The sequence below is a fragment of the Petaurus breviceps genome, unplaced genomic scaffold (genome assembly GCF_028583685.1).
Source record: "Petaurus breviceps papuanus isolate PSGF00001 unplaced genomic scaffold, PetGlider_PUasm1.0 90825, whole genome shotgun sequence".
NCBI classification, from domain to species: Eukaryota; Metazoa; Chordata; class Mammalia; order Diprotodontia; family Petauridae; genus Petaurus; species Petaurus breviceps.
Genome location: NW_027187353.1, coordinates 5190710 through 5213454, shown reverse-complemented (window position 1 = coordinate 5213454; position 22745 = coordinate 5190710). Strand labels below are relative to the sequence as shown.

General features: G+C 43.2%; 2 long non-coding RNA genes across 5 annotated transcripts in view; one reads left to right on the top strand and one right to left on the bottom strand.

Moving 5' to 3' along the window:
- Positions 1-727: 727 nt before the first annotated feature.
- Positions 728-22745, bottom strand: part of LOC138148501 (uncharacterized) — a 26094-nt gene continuing 4076 nt past the window's right edge. The window contains exons 3-4 of one of the 2 annotated variants that reach the window (XR_011165079.1): positions 3056-3160; positions 728-962 (exon numbers count right to left, since the gene is read on the bottom strand). This is a non-coding gene — a long non-coding RNA (uncharacterized lncRNA). The remainder of the gene's footprint in view (positions 963-3055; positions 3161-22745) is intronic. The other variant, XR_011165080.1, reaches the window with a different exon arrangement.
- LOC138148687 (uncharacterized) overlaps positions 20481-22745 on the top strand; it is a 2989-nt gene continuing 724 nt past the window's right edge. Inside the window, exons 1-4 of one of the 3 annotated variants that reach the window (XR_011165121.1) lie at positions 20481-20614; positions 20700-20776; positions 20958-21079; positions 21301-21414. This is a non-coding gene — a long non-coding RNA (uncharacterized lncRNA). Of the gene's footprint in view, positions 20615-20695; positions 20777-20957; positions 21080-21300; positions 21602-22745 lie in introns of those variants that run through there. The other 2 variants (XR_011165120.1, XR_011165122.1) reach the window with 2 other exon arrangements.

The window sequence follows — 22745 nt, the reverse complement described above, 5'->3', positions numbered from 1 at the left end:
AGTACTAACGGAAATAATGATAGTACCTACCTTGAAGGGCTCTCAGGAGAATCAGATGAGATAATACTTGTAATACAGTGCCTGGCACATAGTAGGCTCTATGTAAATGCTAATTCCCTTCCTCTTTTTCCCCTACATGCTGGTGCCTTCCCCCTGAAATTACTTTGTGTTAACTTTGTACGCAGTTAGGCCTCAGTTAGTACATGTATTCCAAATTCTCACTATCCAAAGTTAGAATTATATGAAATATGGGCATTGGTTCCAGACCCAAAGAAATATGTAGTGTGAATGTGAATACAGTGACCACTGGGGATTCATTTTTTGTACCTAGCTGTGTGTGTGTGTGTGTGTGTGTGTGTGTGTTTCTACAAACACACACACACGTTATTCCATAGTATAAACCCTTTGAGGACAGGTACTATCCCATTTATGTCTTTATAACCCCAGCGTGTAGCACAGTGCTTAGCACATAGTAGGCACTTAATAAACTACCTCCCTCAATTATTGCCCTCCACCCCCATCAGCCCTGACTTGATGGATTATCCTGGTATTCCTTAGATACTTTTTAATGTACCTTGTAGTTACACAGATATTTGTATTTGTATATTGTCTCCCCCAATAAATGTGAGTTCCTTGAGGGCAGGGACTGTATTTTTTGCCCTTTTTTTTAATCCCCATTGCTTAGCACAGAGGCTGGCACAGAGTAAGTAATTAATAAATGCTCATTGGCTGATTTATTTATACAGTTCGGTCAGAAGTCCTGCCAGCCATCACCCTGCTATTCTCCTACTTGGATCCTCCAGAGCAGGCAGCCGCCCTGGGACTCCACTGATGTCTGTTCCCCTTTCTGCAGCTCCAGGCCCCCTAGAGAGCAGAGATGAGCCCTGTTTCCCACAGATGTCTTCTCAGCAGTCAGGCTGGCCTGGAGCCTTATTCCCATCTGCAATCCCAGGCGCCTGAAGCTGAACTTGAAACAAATAAGAGGAAATTCTTACTTGCAGATCATGCAGCAAGCAGACAGATGGGGATGGATGTGAAGACAGGCCCCTGGGAATTTTTGTGACAATTGTTATTATTCATGGCAGAGAATCAGGCTCCAGTGGGGGTTGTGGGTGAGAAAATCATGGGACCAGATTGAATCTCTGCTTTGGGAGCAGCAGGCCAGGGCTGAAGTCTGACATTTGTCAGCAAAGGCCCTCTGACCTCAATTTCTCCTTCTTTAAAATGGGAGTAAGAATACTTTCCCTGCATTCCTCATAGGGTTGTTATGAGGATCAAATTAATGAACTCGAAAACCCCTTGGCTACACTATCAAAAATTCATTTGTGACTCTAACTAAAGCTAATTGAGTCCTATCTCTTATTCTGAACCTTCAAGCACAGGGTAGAATTAGGAGCAGTTCCCAAAGGAGAATGGGAGGAAGGAAGGGCCTGGGCAATGAAGGGAGCAGGCTGATCTGAAGGAGCTGTTACTGCATGCGTCAAACATGCTCCGTATTATATGCTGTGTTACACTGTACTGTTGTAGCATACTGCTTTACATGAGGTCAGCGTGTCCAGGAGGGGGACTCCACTCACTTTCCCCATCTGTGAAAGAAAGGAGTGGTCTAGATGTCCTGCCTCTGAACCTGTGGGCCTAAGTCCATTCACTGACTCACTGGCCTCCCACTGATCTATTTGTTCAGCTCCAGGAAGTCAAGACATCACCCTCTGGTGTCTTTGGTCCTCTTCAAAAATGAAGGGCCAGAAACAACAGCAGCAACAATATCGACGTGTGGAGGAGGGATGTTATGTAGAGAACATAGGTGTATAACATAGGTACACGTACATATGTGTATACACACACATCCATCTAAGAAAGGTTATAGATACAGGGTATTCCAAAATTCTCCATGCGATTTTAAGCTATCAAAGCTTTAAAAAGCTATTAAAACTTTAAGCTATACCTTAAAACTGTACAACAATTTTTAAAACAATATGTATGTATAGATACACATATTACATAATATATAATATATTATATATAGCATGTAAATGATATAATATATATTGTATTATGTTATATATTACATCATATATATGTATTGATTTTTCTGTTATTGACTTGTATCTGACTCTCTGTGACCCCATTTGGGATTTTCTTAGCAAAGGTCCTGGAGTTGTTTACCATTTCCTTCTCCAGCTCATTTGTCAGATGAGGAAAGTGAAGCAAACAGGGTTAAGTGACTTGCCCAGGGTCACACAGCTAGTAAGTGTCTGAGGGCAGATTTGAACTCAGATCCTCTGACTCCAGGGCTGGTGTTCTATCCACTCTACCATCTAGGTGCCTCATATGTATTGATACACACATACATATTATTACATATTATATATAACATAATATGTAATACAATATTATATTCAATATAATTTACATGTATAATTACATTTACTATAATTTACACATACAATTACACATATAAATACATAATATATTTAATATGTAAAATGATATGGCATGTTATATTATATATAATGTGTGGTATTGTGTTATGTGTATATTATGTTATATAGAGAGATATATTATTTATATTTATATTATTTGTGATAATATATTTATATGTACAGAGTGAACCAAAAGTTTTCACACAGTATTAAAGTATAAGCTTAAAGTTTTAATAATTTTAATAGCTTAAAACTACATGAAGACTTTTGGAATACCCTATGTTATGTGTTATTATATTATATATAACTATAATATATTCTATTCAGTACCACATATTACATAGGATGATCTGATCATCATATATTATTATATATACTGAAGAGTATAGCAATATACTAGTCATATAATAATGTGGTATAATATGTAGTATAATACAGCATATAATATATGTATATGTATGTATATGTAATGTTCTATAAGTAGCTTATAAGCACTAGTGTATATGGATATATGTGTGTAAATGTATATATGTATGTATATGTATATGTGTATACAGAGATACATAAAACAACTGCTTGTGTATGAAAGACACTGCAATTACAAGGCCTGTTGGAGTAGAAAGGACGCTCACCTTGTTGGAAATCAGGAGATCTGGGTTTCAGCCCCAGTTCCTCTCCTGGTTTTCTGTAGGACCTGAGCCCAGCATTTTACCATCTCTGGGCCTCCTTCTCCCTGTCTGTAAAATAAGGGGATTGGCTCACTGGATGCCCTTCAGTGACCCTCCCAGATCTAACCTTCTCTGACCGGTCTGCCATGTTTTTCTCTGGTTCTGCCTCTCACATTGTTTCCTCCTCCTGAAATGCCCTTCTCCTTCTCCCCAGTCTGTCCTCAAGGTGCAGGATCATGCTGACCTCCTCCAGGAAACTTTCTTTGACCATTGGAGCCCACGTACATCTGCTCTTTTGCTATCCCATCAAAATAGAAATAGAACAATTTTGAAAAAATGTGCTATATTTAAAATAATTATTTTCTCCCTTTTGCACATTGCAACTTCTCTGGAGTACTGGTTCTGGCCCCTGAGTTAGGCTATCTGGCTGAGCTTTAGTTTATCAGTATTCTCCCTAAAATGTGACATCCGAGGGTGTGCATCTTACTCCAAAGGTGGTGTGAGCAAAACAGTATACAGTGAGATAGTTACGTCCTCATTCCCTGATGCTATGCCCTTCTTGATGCAACGTGGCACCTGGGAGCAAGGCCCTACTTGCAAAGTGGATCCAGTCAACAAACTCCCCAGGTCAAGGTGCTCTGTGAATTCCCAACTGCTCAAGACAATAGTTTACATGCCCCCCACCATCTCTGACCACAGGCATCCTGCTGGACTTCCCAGAAATGCTGACATTATTAGAAAATACCCTCCTTGGGCACGTCACTTAACCCCAATTGCCCTCCAAAAAGAAAAAAAAAATCCCCAGCTAAGAAAGTCTGTGGGTTCTCCACATAATTGTGAGGGGCAGGGTTGGAGCCACACCCCAAGGTCAACCTGCTGCTATATGGAGACCTGGATGAATGACTGCACCTCTGTTTTTGCACCAACTCTAGTTAAAATTAGTGTAACTCCTTGCTTTATAATCAATCATCAAACTGCACCCATTCAGCATCATTTATAGAAGGTGTTCATATAGGAGCCTACCAAGGACTATCTGAGTCTAAGGCCCCACCCCAACCCCACCCCATTTTCTCAGTTACAAGATTCTTTTGGTCTCCCATGCAAATAATTGGAAGGAAGAATAGGAAGGGGGGGAAACCCTAAGGACAGCTTGGAGGTATTAAAAAAGTCACTATTTTGAATGTGCTTGACACTTTGTGCTTCCCCTTACCTTAATTTCAATTGTGACTATATCTCAATTGTGACTCGAGCATTTGCTTCAAATTTTGGCCTTTACCATGTGTATGTGACCAGTTCCAAAGCTTTTCAGGTTTTGTAACCATAGAGCAGATCCAGTCTGGTGAGCACACCATAAACTTCACTCTTCTTCCATGCAATTTGCTAAAAGCCCTCTCTCCCCTCCAGATGAACTCATGGCCAGTCACATCTCCCCCATCATGGATTTATAAGGATGGTTTCTGAAATGAAGTGTATTATTTTACATTTATCACTGTCTTGATTCTATCATCTACCCTGCTAGCTATCCTGCCTTGCTTTATTAGACAAATAGGCTACCTATGTCTGTACCCATCATGAATGGGGGGAAAAAAGTTTAATGCACATTCTCATCACCACCACCACCACCATATATCTCCTCCACATCACCTCCCCCCGACCAAAATCATTTATGGTTTCTCTTTGCATGAAAAAGCCTCCTTCTCTCTGTTTTCCCTTCCCTACCCCCATACTCTAGTGACCAGTCAGGAACTCATTCTTCTCTAGCCTTCCTTCTCAAAGTCTTTGACATTCTTCCTTTCCATGCCCCTTGCTTCCATCTTAGTTCCCCTAATTCTTCATGGCTTTCTCCCACTGGGTAGCTAGGCTGTGTAGTAGGATGGGTTGATGTTGAATTCATTCATTAATTAGGCAGAATGTGCCTCAAGGACAGCCAAAAGGGGCCTGACTTTACGAAGTCCAGGACTACTAGGAAGCCAGCTGGCTTGGGGGTAAAACAAATTGGAAGTGAAAGGGTCAGATTTATGAGTCGTTAGGCCAAGCAGAGTCTGCCACTAAGAGAATGAGCAAAAGCCTGGGATAGATTTATGGGCTGGGACTTATTTCCTGGATAGGCAGAAGGGAGGCATGAGTGTATGTCGTGATACCAACAGTGAAAGCAAAGAGATGAGGAGGTAGGAGTGGGGGTGGGGAGAGACTCATTAGAGACTCTGAAGAGGTCCTATCTTCCATTAAGGTTTCCAAAGTGATTTCCTCACCACACAACAATCCCAGAAGGAGATACCTACCAGAATGATTATGCTCATTTTACAGGTGAGAAAATAAAGGCCCACAGGTTTCCATAGAGGCAATACTCAAATTCAGATAATCTGACTCCAAGACTCTTTCCACTAATTATTTCGGTATCTCTGTGTTCCAGATTCAGTTCTGTCAAATGCTGATAGAAACAAGAACACTAAACCTATAGAAGGATTCCTATGGGCTGCTTTTGACTTAGAAAACCACATATTAACATTATCTATGGTCTATCATGTTTTTAAATTCCATTAACTATTTCCCAATTACATTTTAATCTGGTATAGGCCCCACTTGGGAGGAGGGCTGCCTTCAGGGCCATTTGGTTGCATATTTGACATCTCTGTCCAAGAACACTCACAAATTCAGGGCTTTGAAAGCTAAAGACATTTTCAAAACACGCTTTAGTTGGACATTTACTTAAAACCAAGGCTCATGAGACTCCAACAATCTTTGTCTTTTACCAAACCACACTAGAGGACGTTATTTTAAAAGGGCATTTAATTAAGACAGAACAGCAAAGTTAAGAGCACCCCCCCCATCTCCAACCCCATATACAGAAACATGATGTTTCACAGATGGTCCCCACTGAGAACATGAATGAGAAGCACTGCTAACCTGGGCAATTCTTCCCTTAGGCCACAGCCAGGGAGTGCTGGGGGCAGCTCATCTAGGATCCTGAGAGTGACTGCTAAATTTTCAGTGTGAGTATTTACATTCCCTAAATTAGGCTACAGATCAGGGCCCGAGTTATTACCTTGCTAAGTATTGTGCAGGGCTGGGGTTGGAGTCAGTCAAGGGGCCGAACTTGAGGACCTAGAGGACCACATGTGGCCTCGAGGCTGAAAGTAGAGTGAAAGTGATGGAGAAAATGTTAATAAATGCAAATTAAATTTAAAAGTCTGCTGTGGACACATTATCCTTCCAGAAAGCTTGTTGTTAAACATTTACTATCACACCACTGGTGGTATCTCAGAATACTTCTCTGCCTCTGAAGCTGCCTTTTCTGTTTCCCTGATAAGCAGCTGATGCCAGCTTGATCATGTCATCTCCTGCTCAGTGTCTTCCACCCAGCTGCAAATTCCCGGTGTCATCTGGGCTTTCTTCACTGTGTGGCCTGGAATCTAGTTAATAGGCTTTTTTTAGGTGCTTAAGGTATGCCAAAGTTCTTTGTTGAATCACAGTGCTATGGGACATCTTCTCTGGCAGGGGGAAGCTGTCTGGAATCTTTTAGGAGTTAACTTGGCATCCAGGGCTGTTTGGGTTCTTTTGTGAGTTAAGACTTATCCACACACAGTCAACTAACAAAAGTTCTTTGCCCAAATCTGTCTTTTAAGCTGCTTTTTTAAAAAAAAAAAACTTCCAAGACTTCTCCAAGTCTCTTAGAGTCTGTAACTCAGTCTGTTATTTTGGTGAGGATAGAAAGACTAGGGCAACTAGGTAGTACAGTGGATAGATTGCCAGGTCTGGAGGCAGGAAGACTCATCTTCCTAAGTTCAAATCCAACCTCAGACACTTACGAGCTGTGTGACCCTGGGCAAGTCACTTCACCCTGTTTGCCTCAGTTTCCTCATCTTATAAAATGATTTGGAGAAGGAAATGCCAAACCACTCCAGGATCTTTGTCTAGAAAACCCCCAATGGGGTCACTGAGGGTCAGATATGACCGAAATGACTGAACAACAATAACAACATTGCATTTCATTCTCATCCTGTCCACCAGGACCCTGAAATTGATGTTAGAGCTTCACTCTAACCAGACTGGAGTGTCAGGGTAAAGATGTTGATCCTTGTCATTCAATCCAGCAATGTCCCCTCACTAATCTAATAGACATGTCACACCCGTAGAGTCGTCTTTGTATAGAGAAGAAAAGGTTTCCCTTGGAAGCCTTATATCAATAGGAAGAGAATTTACTTATCACAGCTTCCCACTTCTTGTAGGATCATGCACAAATTTCTCAGCATCAGATTCAAGCCTCTTCATAATTTAGCTCCAACCTATTGCCTACTTTTTTTTTTCTTATACCTCTTAACATATATCATCTGCTCCACAAAGTCTGATATCCTAGACTTGTAGAGGGGGTAGGCCCTGGACTTGAATTAGGTGTCTGTTGTTTTTCAGTCACATCCCACTCTCTGTGACCCCATTTGAGGTTTTCTTGGTAGAGATCCTGGAGTGGTTTGTCATTTCCTTCTGCAGCTCATTTACAGGTGAGGAAATTGAGGCAAACAGGGTTAAGTGACTCACCTAGGGTCACCCAAATAGTAAGTGTCTGAAGGCAGATTTGAACTCATGAGAATGAGTCTTCCTGACTCCCAAGTTCTGTGCTGTGTGCACTATGGTGCCCCCTAGGGCCCATAGACTGGTTCTTAATGCTTGCTGCAGCTCTCACTGGCTATTTCACCTTGGACAAGTCATTTAACTTCTCCGATGCTATTTCCTTATCTTTAAAATAGGGGTAATATTCACAATACCAGTCTGGTAGGATTGCCATGGGGACAACCCTTTGTAAAACTTGGAGTGTTACATCTGTGTGAGTTATTATTATCCCTCCTCTATGACTGCCCTTCCCTGTCCCCCTGCCCTCTCAGACTCATACTCACTCTCACCTTTGTACCTTTGCCCAGGAGACTGAAAAGAACACTGGATTTTGAGTCAGAAGGCCTGGTTTCAAATGTCTGGTCTGACATTTACTACCTTGTGTGATGTTGGCCAAGTCTCCCCCCAGGCTTCAGTCTCCACATCTATAAAATGAAAGGCCAATAGTCAATAGGTATTCATTAGGTGCTTACTAGGTGCCAGGCAGTCCCTGCCCTCAAAGAGCTTACAATCTAATGAAGAAGCTGACCACTAGATCAGGATCCTTTCAGGTCCAGTTTTACAATCCTTTCATTCCCTAAAGTTCCTCTCATAGGGTTGTTCATTTGGGGGAAACTCAGTAATAGTTTGATGGTTTGGCTTTAATTGATCCATTTCCCTCAGTTCTCTTCCTGCCCTGAAGCTCACTCCTCTCAAAACCCCAGGGTCCATCTGTACTGAGCACACACAGAGGTTAGTGAATCATCTACAGGCCAATGGCCCCCACTGGGGGGCTATCGGGCTCCTGCCCACCTCGAGGAGACGTCCAAAAACTTCAAACACTTCTGCCATTAGCTGTTGCCTCCTTCACAGTGAGAGGGAGCCTGGGTGCCTCTGGGCTCCTTTCCAAGATGGGGAGATGCCAGAGGCTGGGGACGGGGGTGGGGTGTAGCAGCATGGAAACTCAGAGCCCTGCTGCATGACCTGCTAATGAGAAGCAGATGTCAACAGCTGGAGGAAGGACATTCCACAGAGCAGTAAGAATGTGCAACCTCTCTGTCTCTAATGAACCCTTTCAAAACCAAAGTGTTTTGACACATACAAATTGCACCCGTTATAGGGTTCATTGTGTGGCTGACATACATGTTAGTGCTCTTGACTTATTAGCCTCTTCTACATGCCTGAACACATATGTACACTATGTATACACATGTATAATAATTCCCACTGTCTCAGATTATCTACATGGGATAGCATCTGCCTGTTAGACAAGGGAATGGAGACCCAGAGAGAAGTAAATTTCCATGCCTCCACATAGTAGGTAATTAACAACTAATTATTTCCTTTTTCATGGGTTTCTTGCTTACTGCCTGGGTGCTATGATATCTTCTAATCTGCAACCTACAGGGAACTTCCCTGAAGTCTACCTGGTGATTCCTCACAAGTTAAGGCAAGTCAGGTTAGCAAGCATTTATTAAGCCCTTACTATGTGTCAGGCACTGTGCTAAATTCTAGGAATACAAGACAAACAAAAATAAATAAAATTCCTGCCTTCAAAGGAGTGGGTGGAGGGTGGAGAAGGTCATGGAGAAGTCCAGAGAGTCAGTAGCAAAGGAATGAACATAGAGCTCACCTGGACCTTTCCTCAAGGTCCTAGGAAAAACTCACCAATCAAAGGATGAGCTCCTAGAAGCAGAGGGATTTTCTAGGATAGGAAGTATCTGTAAGTATCCAATGGCTAAGGTTGAATAGTGCAGTCAAAAGAAGGTAGGATTTGGAGTTAGAGGATCAAGATTGAAGTCCTGGTCTGATTACTCTCTTTCCTTTATATGATCACAAGCTGTTGGCATTCCATCTCTCCTTGTGCCTTCAACACCCCAAACCCTGTTTATTCATGCTCATCATCTCCAATCCTGACACCCCTCAGTTCTTTTCTGGGTCATCACTTCTGCACCGGCTAAACTCTCCTCCTTTCACCATCTTGGCCCCTTGGTGAACCAATTCAACTCTACACTCTCCTTCTTTCAAATTCTTGTCCCCTTACCTTATTGAAGATCTTGCCTTACCAAGTTTTAACCTTGGATTATTCCCATCATCCACTGCCTTCTCTCCTGCTCATGTACTGCCAAATGAAGTTGGGCTAAATCATGAAGTTGTGTAGTGTGAATCACCTATAAATGTGTGTTACATAACCTCAACTCAACTCTCAATGAGACAAGGCAATTTTTAAATTCAACATTCTAATTGCCTCACTATCCCATTCACCAAAGGTGTTTTCTACCTTTTTCATCCCTCTCTGCCTTCATGTGCCCTCCATGTCTCTCCCTTCCCTCACTCTCTCAAATGAGAATCTTGCTTCATATTTCACTTGGAAAAAAAAGCCATCAGCAGAAAGTTCCCTCTTATCTCCTCCTCCTCCTCTACATCTCACATCACCCAAATGCCTTCTGCCACTATATAGTCCTTTCCCCCATCTCGTATGGAGAGGAACCATTGTCTTTGTCAAGGAAAACCTCTGCATTCACAAATGATCTCATTCCATCCAGACTTCTCCAATAGATTTCCCCTTTTATCATCCCTCCTCTCTCAATAATCTCAAATCTCTCTCTGTCTACTAGCTATTTCCCTAATGCCTACAGATCTCCCTATGCCCCACCCCAAACTCAAAAAACCCTCACTTGATTCATCCATCACCTCTAGCAATCATCCTCTATCTCTCCTCCCTTTTGGGTCAACTCATTGAAAGGAGTTGCCATCTATGTGGGTGCCTCCCCTCCCCCTCTCACTCTTAACCCTGTAGTCTGTCTTCCAACCCCATCACTCAGTCAAAACTGCTCTCTCCAAAGTGGTCAGATCTAGTGACCTTTTCTCAATCTTTAACCTTACTGATTGACATCTCTTTTGCATTTGATACTGTCAGTCACCCTCTTCTCCTTGATAACCCTCTTCTCTCTTGGTTTTCATGGCACTACTGTTGCTTGGTTCTCCTATTTGTACAATCATTCCTCCTTTACTGGTTCTCCATCCAGGTCATGTCCCCCAAATGAATGTGTCCCCCCCAGCGTCTCTTACCTTCTCCCTTTCTACTGTTTCACTTGGTGATTTTCATTAGCTCCCATGAATTCAACTATGTCTCCCAGACAACTTAAACATGCCCAAAACTGAACTCATTATCTTTCTCTTCTTCCTAATTTCCCTGTTATGATTAAGAGTACTACCACCGTCCCATTCCTCCAGGCTCAAAATCTAGAGGGCATCCTTGACTCTTCACCCTCTCTTTTCTCCTCCCCACAGTCAATCTAATGGCAAGTCTGTCAATTCTACCTTCCAAACATCACCTGTATATGCCCTCTTCTCTCCTCTGAAATGGCTACCGCTCTGGTGCAGACCCTCATCTCCTTCTGCCTGGACAATTGCAATAACCTACCTGTCTTCCCAATCTCAAGTCTCTCCTCTATTCAGCTGTCAAAGGGATTTTCCTAAAGTGCAAGTCTGACCATGTCACCATGGTCCCCATGTTACTCCCTCATTCAATAAGCTCCAAGGCTCCCTATCACCTCTGGGATCAATTAAAATCTTTTGGCATTTAATGCCCTAAATATCCTGGCTTCTTCCTACCCTTCTAATTCTTATTTACCCCCACGTACTCTTCACCCCAGTGGGACTGGTCTCATTGCTCTTCCTCACACAAGACACTCCATCTCCAGACTCAGGGCATTTTCTCTGACCGTCCTCCATGACTAGAACATTATCCCTCTGTATCATTGCCTCCCACTTTCCCTGGCCTCCTTCAAGTCTCAGCAAAAATCCTACCTTCTACAGGAAGCATTCCTGACACCCCCTGGTTCCAGTGCCTTCCCTCTGTGATTCTCTCCAATTTGGCCTTCATATACCTCATTCGTCCACTGCTGTTTGTGCATTGGTTCCCCCGTTAGATTGTAAGCTCCTTGAGAGCAAGGATTGCCTTTTACCTTTCTTTGCATGTTTTTTAGCACAGTCCCTGTCACATAGTAGGTACTTAATAAATTCTTGTTGGCTGACTGACTGATTCTGCCATTTGTTATTGGTGCGACCTTGGCCAAGCCATGTAAACCTCTCCATACGTCAGCTTTACTATCTGTAAAACCAAGGTCTTGAACAAGATAACCACTCATGTAACTTCCAGCTCTGCAACTATGTCCTATTGTGCCCTGCTATGTTATGATCAAATTGATCTCTACCAGTAGCAACAATGATATAATGTACAATAGAAATAATCACTCACTTACATAGAACTTAATGGTTTACAAACCACTGTCCCCACATCTTGTGTTAGGGAAAATCTTTGTGGAATAGTCAGGGATCTTAAAATGAAATTTATTCTTACTCTAAATCAGAAGTTCTTCATCTGAAGAAAAAAATTTGTTTTTAATAGATATTTTTATAACTATATATATATATATATTGACTTCCTTTGTGGAAGGAAGTCAATTGGAAAATTGGAAAAGTCAATGTACTTTTTTTCATATTTAGAAGCATTATTCTGGAAAGATGTCCACAAACTTTACCCGACTGCCAAAGATGTCCAGGATACAAAAAAAGTATAAATAGTCAGTGCCCTAAATTGTTAGAACCAATTGTACTGACCTTGAGAAGATAGAAAATTTTTTCTTCACCGGCCTGTGAGGTCCATGTGATGTGGCAACTCCAAAAGCTAACATGTCCTTGGGTTTCACTAAGGCATAACTTCTAGGAAGGAGAAAATGAGAGCCTTTCTCAGGCCACACATGCAGCCTTGTGTTCAATTTTGAGTGCCCCATTTTGGGAAAGACACTGATAAACCCAAGGGTGTTGAGAAGAGGTGACCAAGGTAGTCAAGGGTATTGAGCTGATGCTCTGTGGGGACAAGCTGATAGAACTATAAACCATTTGGCTGGAGAAGAGAAGACCAAGGAGAAGTGTATTCAAATATAAAAAGGGCTGTTTAATGGAAGAGGGATTAGGCTTATTCTGTTGCTCCCTGGAAGGCAGAATTGGGTGTGGGGCAGTGGGGAATGAAGTTGCAAAAAGTCAAATATAAGCCTAATGTAGGGACAAACTTCCTAACTATGGGAGTGCTGGAAAAGTGAAGTGGATTGCCTCAGGAGGCAGGAGGGCTAATGACTCAGAAACAGCTGTATGGACATCTGGGCCTAAAAGCTCTGTTCATCAGAAAGTGTAATGAACTCACAAGGCCTCCATCTTCCTTCAAACTGGGCTCTCCCTCACTGGATGCCTTCAAACAGAGGCTGGATGACTACTTGTATATCTACATCTACATCTACATCTCTATCTCTACCTCTATCTATGTCTATGTCTATATCTGTGTCTGTATATGTATCTATATCCATATCCACATCTATATCTATCTATAGATATGTATGTATACATATATATGTAGATATGTATGTAGATATATTGATTATATCAGAAATTCTTGCTCACATATGGGTTAGAATAGATAATCACTTTTAACTTGGAAATCATATGAATCTATAGTACAAATATAATTATATCCATTTTACTGATGAGAAAGCTAAGACCGAGAAAAAGATATTTGTCCTTAGTGACTCAACCAGTCAAGTGTCTAAGTCAGGATTTGAACCCAGGTTTTCCACCTCCAAGTTCAACATTCTATCTGCTATGTCATGATACCACTGAAATGGAAACTCTTTGAGGATATCAATTAGCTACTTATTCCTAGGTCTCACAGAAGCCACATTCCCATCCCTCTTTTCCTCCTTGAGGATTTTCCAACTTTGGGGTCATCACCAGAAATCCATTTCCCCCCTCCCTATAGTTGTAAATTACCCCATTTTCCACTGTCACCACTCTGTCCAGTGCAGGGGAAGATGGCAACCATATGCTGGAAGCCCTTCCTGAAGAGTGGAACTACTTGGGCCAGACACCATAAAACAGTCCTTCTGTGTCCTTATGCCTCCAAGTACATACATTTTTGTTTCTGGCATAGCAGCTTTGGAGCTGATAGAGTGGGAACTGTGGCAGAGTATATGGAAGGCTGCCTCTGGGTCCTGTACCCTGTTCTCCCTTTAGAAAACCTCCCAGGGCCCTGAAGTTCCCCCTCCCCCAATCAGATGATGACTCTGACCGTGGGCAAAAGCAAGCACACAAGCACATTTTCAGACTGATCTGTTCAAAGGGAAACCAAGGAGAAATTAAGAGAATTTTTAAACCATGGGATCTTTGAGGCATATAGGACTTCAAACATCACACAGCCCATCGACCTCATTTTACAGATGAGGAACCAGACATTGCAGAGAAGTTTAATAACTTGCTCCAAGTCCCACAACTAGCTAAATGGCATTGTTAGCGGAATACTCTTTTCCCTACAAGGGTCTGAATCCAGGCCTATTGGCTCCTTGTTCAGGGTTGCCCCTCCTATACTACCATAGAGGAGGGGCATTTACCCCTCATTTGTTCAGGGGCCCGGCATGGGGAGGTCCTTCCTGGAGATCACACACATGACTTACTCCAGGTTAAGCCAGTCCTGGGTATGTCACCAGGCAAAAGCCTTTAGTAATTGCTTGGGAGGCCTGGGTTCTGTACATATAGGACTCCAGACCCAGTGCAGGGAAATCTCCCCAGAACATCATAGACTGGTGGCTGGGCCAGTGGCTCATGTGACTTTCTGGCATCTCAAAGAGCATACTTACTACCTGTGTCAACTTAGACAAGCCATCTCATGCTCTCTGTTCCTCAGTGTCCTCAGATGTGAATGTAGGGGAGGGCAAGATTACCTGTTGGTCCCTTACAGATCTAGATTCATGCTAATGATACGAATGATAACAGTACTATTTAATATTAGCACACACATATGTCATTTTAAGGTTTGCAAAGTGCTTTATATTATATACATATGTATATCTGTTTACATGTTTACGTGCATACATATATGTATATAATCTTTTAATCCTCACAACAATGCTGTGGTCCAGGTATGATACAAGGTGCCCTCTTCCTTTAAAATCCTCACAATGTAATAGATGCCACCCTTCCCAGGTTCCTTAGTACACAGAACTTGGTCGATCAGATCTCCTCCCTGAGACACTCAGCACCCTCTACCCATCATCCTTCATCTCATCATCTTCATGAAATGAACCCATCCATCATGATCAATACCTTCTCTCCTAGAATGCCCAAAGAATGCTGAGCCAGGGCTTGGTGATGCCTTTCCCTTGGCTCCTGGGGAAGCCCTAGGAAGTTTAGCATGAAGACAGAATTAGATCTAGAAGGGTTCTTAGAGCCATCGTCCAGTCCAAAGCCTCATTTTCCATGTGAGGACACAGAGGTCCAGAGAGAAGAAGTAGTTCAATGAAGCTACAGGTGGCAGATCTAGGAGTCAGAGCCCATGGATGTGGCTTTTTCCACTTAGGGACGGCCTCCTACATCCTCCAAAGCCACTGGAATACTTAAAAACGGTAACAAGAAACTGCAATTTGAAGTTCTGGAAAATAATGAATATAAAATAATCTGTGATTCCTGGAAATTATGAAATTGGATAAGGAGATGCAATTAAGCACTCACTTGGGGAAAAACCAAAGGAATTTAATTGGGTCATCATACCCTGCATAATTGGAGAAAATGTAGACAAAACACTCTACCAATTATGTAATTCCTGGTAACTGTGCAGTAAAGAAACTGGATTAGTTACCAATGTGGCCAAGAACTTGGAAAATCTGTGGGCAGCTACTGTAGTTGTCATTCTGGGCCAAACACACCTTTGCATGGTTAGGGGAATTGAAGGGATGCCAACAATGGACAGAGCCAGATGTTTAAAACAGGAAGGATTGGAAAATTCAACAAAAAATGAGTCCCAGAGACTTGTTGGTGGCATACCAAGACTGTCAGGGTATCAAGTCTTATTCATATAGTCTGTCCCAACAAATTTGTTCTGGAAAACATGAAAGGTGGGAAGGAGGAAAGAGGAGAGGAGGAAAGGAGAGAGGAAAGTGGAGAGAGAGGGGCAAGGGGGAGAGAGGAGACAAGGAAAAGAGAGAGGGGAGAGAGAGAGAGAGAGAGAGAGAGAGAGAGAGAGAGAGAGAGAGAGGGAGAGAGAGAGAGAGAGAGAGAAAGAGAGAGAGAGAGAGAGAGAGAGAGGACAGAGGGGGAAGGGGGAGAGAAGAGAGAGGGAGAAAGGGAGGAGGGAAGGAAAGGGAGAAAGAGAATAATTTTATTTGTTTTTTAAAGAAAAGAAAGAGAAGAAGGGATGGGAGGAGGAAGAGGAAAAAGAAGAAGAAGAGGAGGAGGAGGAGAAGAAAATGATGGGGGTGGGAGATAAGATCTGGGAGAGTCCTACTGAGGGCACTATAGAATGGAATATGGTTCTGAAATTAGCTTGAGTTCGTTCACCTTAGAAAAGGTGTCTAACCCAGGAGTGGGGAACCTGCAACCTCGAGACCACCCATGGCCCCTAGGTCTTCAAGTGCGACGCTTTGACTGAATCTGAACTTCACAGAACAACTCCCCTTAATAAGAGGATTTGCTCTGTAAAACCTGGACTCATTCAAAAGGCTGCACCCAAAGAACCAGAAGGCCATGTGCGGCCTCCGGGCACAGGTTCCCCACCCCTGCTCTTACCCATACTATGATTCCCAAGCTAGGAGGTCAGAAAGACCTTGCTAACTTCTGCTAGGAGGCAATGTGGGGCAGTTGAAAGCTGATTAGACTGAATGTGATAGGATCATAGCTTTTTCACTGGAGGGAACCTTAGAAGCAATCTAGTCTAAGTTCTTTCTTTTTTTTTAAATGAGGAAACTGAGGCTCAGGGAGGCTAAGTTACTTGCTCAAGGTCACGTAGGGAGTAATAATCAGAGGCAAAATTTGAACTAAGGTCTTTGACTCCAGCATTCTGTCCACTGTGCCCCAAGAACTGAGTTCTAGTCTTGGTTTGGCTGCCAATTCAGCTTGACCTTGGGTTAGTTCACTTCCTCTTTCTGAGCCAGTTTCTCATCTTGAAGAGCAGGAACTCATTTTGTCTTCTGGGGACTAACCTTAAGGCTACTTGCCTATGTGCTTACTTGTTTGGTGAGGCAAGGGTCCCCCTGAGCTCAACCAAGGGGGAAGCTTCAAAGTGGAGTGAAGAAGAGAAGAAAACTAGAAAGTACTGGAACTGGGATTAGCCAAAGGCCCTATCTCTGCTCTGGGACATTTGGGAACCCTAGACCACCTTGGGAGAACCAGTACCACCAGACCCCCTCCTCTGGCCAGACTCTGCCTTCAGGGACTCTGCTCCTGTTCTCCTGATGTGGATGTCCTCCTGCTGACAAACTCTCCTTGTCCTTTCAGGCCCAGCTTGAGTCCCTCACTCTCCAAGAAGACTTCTTTGACCAATGCAACCCACACCAATCTCTTACTTCCTTTATAAATATTTATACATTTACACCTCACAGAGTTGTTGGGAAGATCAAAAGAGAATAAATGAGATAAATTTGTAAAGCAATTATCACAGTGCCTGGTACCTAGTAGGCACTACAGAAATGTTTATTCTGCTCCCCCATATATGAGAGGGAGCGTAAGGCCATGGAGAATAACATTGGAGTGGGGGTCAGAGGAGCTGAGTTCAAATGCCGCCTTTGTCATTTAAGGCCTATGTGTGACCTTGGGCAGATCACTTGGCCTTTCTAAAATGAAGGAGTCAGACTCTATAGGTCTCTCTGGGGCAGTGAGGTGGCACAGTGGATAAAGTGCCAGGTCTGGAGTCAAGAAGACCCATATTCCTGAGTCCAAGTCTAGCCACAGACAGTTACTTAGCTATGTGCCGCTGGGCATGTCACTTAACCACTGTTTGCCTCATTTGTAAAATGAGTTGGAAGAAGAAATGGAAAATCACTCCAGTATCTTTGCCAGAAAAAAAACCAGATGGGGTCACAGAGAGTTAGACATGACTGAAATAACTGAACAAGTTTCCTTCCAACTCTAATCTATGATTCTGTGAGCCCCTGACCCAATTACTTACTACATGAATATTTCAGCTCCTAGTTATATTCTGCATTGAAATTGGTTTCATTTCACCTGGGAGTCCTGTCTCCTCACCCAGACAGTGAGCATCCCAAGGGCAGAGGATGTGTCTACTCCTCCTTCCACCTTACCCACTTATAAATATAATTATTAGAGCAATTTTTCCTTCAGAGGACAATATTCAGAAGGAATGTAGTGAAGTACAAAGAACACAGAAGGCCTGGGGCAAGTCCTGAACAGTTGGGTCATTTTATTTGGAGGTGATTTACCCTAATTACATTCATTCATTATTATAAGGGTCCCGTCCCTTCCTGTCTCCTCTGGCACATTGCTCCAACAACAATACCTTTTTTCTGTCTCATTTTCATTCTTACTTTATCTTCTGGCTTCTAGGGTATCTACAAATACACCCAGGTCTCCCACATCCTTACAGTACACTCCCTTGACCCTGCCATCATCTCAAGTGACCATGCTGCATCTCTCTTCCCTTTCAGGCCAACCTCCAACTTTCATTGTCTCTATTTCCTCTCCCATAATTCACTTTCCAAATCCTTGTCTCTGAACCCATGGCACAACGGAAACAGCTCCTTTTCAAAGTTGTCACATCTACAGGCCTTTTGTTAATCCCCATTCTTCTTTGCTTCTCTTCTGCATTTGACAATGTTGGCTACGGTCTCCTCCTGGACACTCTCTCCTCTCTAGTTTTTCTAGAGAAAAACTCTGCTCTCTCCTGCTTCTCCTCCGACCAGTCTAACCACCCCTTCTTATCCTTCTTTGCTGGATTATCATTCGTACCTCTCTCCTAAATGTAAATTACTCTGTTTGAGGCCTTTTCTCTTTTCTCTTTATACTTAGCTCCCATTAGCTTATCTACTCTGTGAAGAGATGCCCAGATCTATATCTAACCTTAAAGAATCCATTCCTAGGCCTCAAAGGGGCTGATTCCCTGTTCTGTACTCAGGCTCGTGGTCTTCACCAGGTTCAATCCTGGGGAACCTGGCCTCTAATGACAGGTGCTAAGTTTCCATGTTCCCACAGGCATATTAAGTCCCCCCACCCCAAGCATACTGAGGAAGATTTTACTTAGGAATCTTATCTAGAATTTCCCCTCAAAAAGAAAGGGGGCGATAAAAAAGGTACTCAATATACAATATGTATCAGGCATGGCACAGGGAATTAATTTATACCTATCAACAAAATAAATGCTAAACACAGTACATTTACAAAGGCTCCCTTAACCAAACTAAAATTAAAATAAGATTCAGTAACAACTTATAGCTATTGTTAAAATCTGTTGAGAAGTCGATTCTTAAATATCATTAGAACATAAAGACATTTGCAGGATTTTACATTTCACCTCAGCTCAGCACTGCCTACTGTTAAAATGGTCAGTCCTGGGCATCCCTCTTACAGATGGCCATTTTCTCTATGAAGCTTTCCTGCCACCAGCCCATTCCTGTAGCTGTCAAAACCAGCCTCTCTTCTAAAGGGTCCCAGAATGTATAAGCCTTTTGAACTCAGAACCTTCCTTCAATCCTGAAAATATCCATCCTGGAATATTTGTCTAAAATTGGGGAAAGAATAAACAAACACAAAAGGGGCAGCCCAAACTCAGGTCTGAGGCTTCGGTGAGTCAGTGGGAGGTGAGGACGTGGTCCAGGGGAAGCCACCCCTTTTCCTGCCCAGCTCTCAGGAAACAGATTGAAACAGTTCTAATCTTACTTCAAAGTCAGAAAGAGAACACTGAGTCACTGATTCTTCTGACTTTGCAGCCAATAAGGGGACTCTTTGTTATCTTAAAATGGCAGCCTTTAAGTCTAAGTCATATGAGGCTAGAGCAGGCCACCATTGTCTCATTTATCCTGCATTATACTCTAACTGGTCTCTGTACCTCAGGTCTCTTCTTCATTCCATCTTCCACACAGTTGCCAAAGTAGCGAGCACAAACCACCGGTCACTCCTCTGCTTTATAAACTCCAGTGGCTCCCTATTACCCCCAGGATTAAATGTTCATTCTTCTGTTTAACCTTTAAAGCCTTTCACAGCCTGACTCTAGGCTTCCTTTCCAAGCTTATTACACATTATTACCCTTCCTGTGATCTCTGGTCCACCTAGACTGACCTTCCTGCTCACAGAGGACATTCTCTATCCTGTCTCCATGATTTCTGTATGTCTGCCCCTCCATGTCTGGATGTATTCCCTCCTTACCCCAGCTCTCAGAGTCCCTGTTTTCCTTCAAAGCTCTGCTCAAACACTATCTCCTATAAGAAGTTATTCCTTCCCCTCCCCAGTTGTGAGTGCCTCCCCTGCCCAAATACCTCAAATTTACTTCATATTTTTGTATATATTTCTCTCTCTCTGTCTCTGTCTCTGTCTCTGTCTCTCTCTCTCTCTCTCTCTGTCTCTCTCTCTCTCTCTGTCTCTCTGTCTGTGTGTCTCTCTCTGTGTGTCTCTCCTTTCTCTGTCTCTCTCTCCTTTCTCTGTCTCTCTCTCCTTTCTCTCTCTCTCTCACTCTCTCTCCTTTTCTCTCTCTGTTCTCTCTCTCCTTTCTCTCTCTCTCCTTTCTCTCTCTCTCTGTCTTACACACACACACACACACACACACACACACACACACACTCATTTGTTGGATTTCCAGATCTCCAGCATTTAGCACAGTGTTTCTTCAGTGCTTGGCACAGTGCCTGGCATGTAATAAGTGTCCACTGAATGTTGACTGACTGACTGCTCTCACTGGGAATGCAGTGGAAGCACACCTACACGGCAGCTTTGAGGCACCCGGTCTGATCTGCCCCTCCCCAAGCAGGCTGACGTGCTTTCAGTGTGCACCACATTGGAAAGACAGCCGATTGGCTTAGCCTACTTAGTTCTGAAATCCCTAGACCAAGAGACCAGCCAGACTCAAGGAGAGTCAGACTTGGAAGCAAGCATCACTGGCAGGTACCACGACTCCAGGTATAAGCATAGTTTCTTAATCAACAATGCTACTCCTTGACTCTGTTTATCCATTTTGTTCTTGAGGCAGCTGGGGAGCATGATAGGTAGTCATTTGGCCTGGACCTAGGAACCTTCTTCAAACACTCAGTAGCTGTGTGACCCAGAGTAAGTAACTCAACCTCTGTTTGCCTGTTTCTTCGTCTATAAAATGGGACTGATATTTAGCGCACCCTTTACAGAGTTTTCTGAATCAAACGAGATAACATGTTAAAGTACTCTGTAAACCTTAAAATGCTATATAAACATTAGTGATTTTTATTAATTTGAATACCGTCTCCCCTTCCAGAGCCATATTCTGGTCATGAGCTTCATTCCAAGTCTCGATGATATCTATAACAGGGCTTTGCACATAACCAAGTCACCTAAGCTGGAGGTACCTGCTTCTGGGAGAAGATAGTTTATGTTCAGGTGGGAATAGCTTCTTTCTACATTGGCTGAGTAGGCTGAACAGTCTTCATCTTTAAAATTCCCACAGTCACTTTCACCTAAAACACAGGCATCATGGCATGAGCAGACCTGGGGTGGCCGGGGGGGGGGGAGGGAGGGCTTCCTGTCCCACCCTACTTTTAGACCCTTGGGTCCTGAGAATCAGGCTCAGGGTTTTGGTCTGTTTTCTTGGTCCTTTTCAGGTCTAGGCACAGATGGTGAAATTCCTGCCAGACCCAGATTTGATCCATGGTGACCTTGAAGACAGGATGCTAGGCCAAATGTTGCAGCCAGCCCAGCAGGAAGCCTTGAGAAAGGTGCTCAGGGCTTTGAACTTGGAACTTGGTGGGAGTGGACTATGAAGCTATGAAAGTCTTCCTGTCTCCTGAGACTGAGATGAGGGGGGAAAGGAGGAGACTATATCTCCATGTGCTGGGTTAGGGGGAGATTGGGGAGTTATGTGTGTCATAGGGTGATGATTACATGTCTGTTCTTGATATACCTTTGAAGTAAATATTTCTTTGTAAAAGTTCATCTGTTAAGTGGTTAAATGGAATTGGGGTGCAGGGAATCCCTAAAAGGGAGGAATACCATCTGGGGACTAGAGTCAATGACAGAGAGGCAACCAGGGGTAAGGAACCCATGGTCTCGAGGCCACATGTGGCTCTCTAGGCCCTCAAGCGCGGCCGTCTGACTGAATCCAAACTTCACAGAACAAATCCCCTTCATAAAAGGATTTGTTCTGTAGAACTTGGACTCGGTCACAAGCCTGTATGGGAGGGTGTAACCTCAAAGGTCCTTTCCTTCCTCCTCTGTGTCTCCTGTATGGTTGGGTGTTCCTCTCTGCCTCTACACATTCCTTTTCTTGTTGGTGTTTCCCCTTTGAAGCATTCCCTTCTCAGGCTTGATTTTCAGAATCTTTTATCTTCCTTCCAGGCTCTGCCCCAATATTAAGTCCCCTGGGAATTCTTCCCTGATCCGTCCCAACTAAACTCGTCCCCTCCTCAAGTACTCTTAGAACACTTGGTCTGGATTCTTCCTTCATTCCCATCAAACTCTACCTCGGTTGACCTTTTTCTGGGGCCATGTCCGGTCCTCCCACCCTGCCATGTCAAAGAAGACGCACGCCTCAATGACAGGGGTTGTGCCTTTTGTTCTAATGGGCATGAACCCTTTGGCATTTTTTGCCAAGTTAAATAAAATATACTTAGTCTACACTCAATCACTTGTTGGCATGAGCATCTTCAGGGAAGCTACATTAAGAATCCTTTTGTGAGGAACAAAATGAGCCATGTCCTAATGTCCCCAATATTTCCCTGGGTAGGAACATAAGCCAGATAAACATTTTGAGAGATGTGAGACAGATATTGATGTTCCCAGGTTTGGCAAAAGCCATAGAGATACTGTGAGAGGCACTCTCAAAATTGTATCCTGGTCCTCAGGTCAAGAAGTATTCTCTACACCAGGATCAAACATACTTACAAAATCCTAAACGAAGACACACCTTTCCCCCCACATGCCTATACATGTACATACAAAGGTATATACCTTAAGGCACTATACATATTCATGCACAGACAATTTCTCCCATTCTCTCTCTCTCTCTCTCTCTCTCTCTCTCTCTCTCTCTCTCTCTCTCTCTCTCTCT